The sequence below is a fragment of the Pseudonaja textilis genome, chromosome 3 (genome assembly GCF_049901715.1).
Source record: "Pseudonaja textilis isolate UNSWEBS1 chromosome 3, rPseTex1.2, whole genome shotgun sequence".
In the NCBI taxonomy this organism is placed as follows: Eukaryota; Metazoa; Chordata; class Lepidosauria; order Squamata; family Elapidae; genus Pseudonaja; species Pseudonaja textilis.
In genome coordinates this window covers 47,083,920-47,087,296 of record NC_141992.1, presented here as the reverse complement: position 1 = coordinate 47,087,296, position 3,377 = coordinate 47,083,920, and positions in this window count along the sequence as shown.

The following is a 3,377-nucleotide window of genomic DNA, read 5'->3' as shown; positions in this document are numbered from 1 at the left end:
TTTAGCATCTAATGGCCATCACATTTCAGTGATTATATGAAGATCTGTAAAACACATATCCTATCATAATGATCTTTTGAATTCCAAACTAGTTTTTCTGGGGTCACACCCTGGTATCTTATCATCAAGGAATAAGGTTAAACCCTAAACAGTTCTTTCTTAAGTGCTTGGCTTTAGATCAAAGAACATTTCCAGAGCAAAATATGTAATATGACGTTTATGAGGCAAGTTGTTGTATACATTTGTAGTGTCTCACATTTTCTTGTGTTGAAAACTTTCCATTTAAGCATCCAAGATAGACTGCCTAGGAAAGGTACTCTTCTTCTTAAATTTCAAAGCACTATCAAATGACTAGTAGGATCTCTGACAAATGTTGTGTCCTACCCCTGAAGTTGTGTCCTACCCCTGCCCCTGAGGGCAAGGAACACAAAAGAGGGGTAGAATGAGCCCCTGCCTACACCAAGTTGGCCCTTCCTGCTACCTCTAAGAAACAATTCCAAATTATTTTGAAAGAAAGTACAGTATTGTAATTCTTGATGGTAAAAGACAGCATTAAAGAAAGGAAGAGAGATTATCAGCAAGAACCTGCTGGACTTTAACTTGCAGGTACACATATGAAGTCAGTAGATTGGAAGAGATCCTTTACACTGTATTTTACAAACATCAGTGGCATTTTCTATGTTGCAAGAAAATCTCATTAAGACTCCAAGTTAAAACACCTGTTGCCAGCAGAAAAAAAACAAAACGGATGGCTCATATGAATACAATTTTAACTCTGTGGGATGACAAAAAGATACTTGGAAGCTTCATCAGGATTCATAGCATAATACATTCAGTTCCAACCAAAACATTTGTCAAATAACTGACATGAATTCTTCCAACACAGATGGAGCGCCACATGAGCACAACACAAACAATGCTATTTTGCCAATTGCTACATTGGGCTGTCACTTAAATCAATTCGTGCAGGCAAAATATTTATTTTTCCTTTTAAGGTGGGGGAGGGGGAGCTCCACATCCTTGAATTCTGTTAAAATAAGGTGTGCCCTTGTTTTCCTGCTCCATATGTGCTTTTAGCACTACTGTAATTCAAGTTATAAGTGATACAGTGTTTCACTCACACACTCCAGAAAGCAGATTATATAAAACCATATCTTAGGCCAACTTTACAGAGACTTTTCTAATGCTGTACATGTGCCAAATTTTAAAGATAAATGTGGAGGCCTTTTAAAATAAATAATTCAGATCTCATCATAGCCCAAGAATTAGTTTTTTTCTCTAAAGTATACTGCCTCATTTTAGCCCAAACTTACTATATAGAATATGCTTATTATTTTCTTAAATGTAAGTTTGAAATACTTTTTCCAAGTAGGTGCAAATTAGCCAGACAATTGCCAGTAAGAACACACATAAAAAAGCACCTTTGGATTTGTCATTCCAAGACATTCTATATATACTTTTGAATTATATAGTTTGGTATCATGACTCTCAGCTTAATCTTCACAGTATAGTAATGTTGAACTTATAAAGAAAGAATTTAGAACTTGGTAATATAAATCATAAAAGATAAAATATCTTAATTTCCATATTTGTGCACTGACTAGTATACAGGAGTCCAGTTGGTAGTCTTCTGGAGCTGATAAGCTTATTGGAAATTTAAAAACATTTTGTGGGCATTCAACATACAAATAAGCAAAGTAATTCCTTATTACCAACTCTTTTAGACAATCCTTTCAAACTTACCTTTGTCTTCTTTCTAGGTGGTGCGCATACTTCCAAAGAAAGCAAGGTGCTACGACTACTTTCTGGTGTTATATACTAAAAATGTCTGTGGGCAAGAAGCATGACAATTTCCCACACTTTTAGAAACAAAATGTGTTTTTAAAAAATGACAGATGTGACATGAAGCCTGGCAGGCATCAAACAAATTGTTCATGGGTACTTTGATGCCTGCCGACATTATGTTTCCTTAACCTAACTTGTACAACAAGAAAACCTAATATGTGATCAGAAAAGGGGGGTTTTAAACTTCTCCCCTAAACACATTAACATTCCCTTTTTGTCCAAAGATATAAATGTCTAGAAACATTAAGTGCATACAGACACATCTAATCCTATGGTAATAAGAATATTTGCTTATTGTTGAGTAATGACGTGTTCTGTAAAAGTATGTAAAATACATACTTTTAGTCTAATAGTAATATTTAGTTAATACAAAAAATACAATTTACTGCTTGTGTGAAGTAAAATAATAGAAAGAAAGAAAACTTATCTATAACAAGTACAACAGCCCTACTCAGGTGTAAAATATATTGAGAGAAAGAGGTCCACCAACAGCAAGAGCAAAGTCCATAATTGAGATAATAATGCTACGTCTCCAGCAGCACATAATATTTAAACAACAAAGTAGTAGTTAGTGGGCAAGGCTCTATCAAGAACTTGTCTTTAGAATGCTGCCATGGCATCCTTAAAATGACAAATGATTCTACTGGCAATAAGGTCCTCAATATGTTGAGGACTTTATTTAAAGTTTCTGACCTTTTTTTAATGACATGCATTCATCAAAGTTGACTGATCAATTAGATTTCTAACCCTGACTATCCAAGAGAGGCCACCAAGATTCTATCCCACTGTTTAAAAGCTGTGGGGGTCAGAACGGGAACTTCACTGAATGACTGTAGGGGCCCCACAGTTCCCAGAACTGGATATTATGTTGTTGAATTTAGGAGGAGTTGCACTGCCTCACTCAGAATCTATGTGCAAGCTGGGGCATACTAGACATATAGTTCCTGCTTGAAGAACAGGTGGAAACTGTAACCAGGGCAGCCTTCGCATAGCATCTTCTTGTGTGCCAGTTGCACATGATCCTGGATTGGGGCATTTTGCCCATGGCCACTTGTCCTTACTCTTGATTGGTTATTGTGATGCACTCTTCCTTGGTGACCATAATGAATCTGAAACAATGGATATTGAGGAGGCTTCATTTTTATTTGTGATTCTTTCATTTTCCCCATAAGCTTTAAAATATTTTTAACCACACATGTATATAAATCAGTGAACAAGGGGATTATAAAAGAGCATAATGTCTTTCAGTTGGCAGTATTAATAGCTATTCATTGAATAGCTTGTTATCAATAAGAATGCTGGCAAACATGAGATAGGAGAGTTTGAAAGTGATTCAAAGGATGAAAGGTTCTTGCAAATAATAGAAATCTTCATGGCACAGCAAGCATTATGTTTCAGGTGTACATTACTACTTCAAACTAAAATGAAATGGTTTTTATAGCTTCAGAAAAAATAAGACATCTATTATTTCAAGGCTATCAAAACTTGCAGCCGGAGGACCAAATGCGTCACATGCTGGCCATACCCACGCT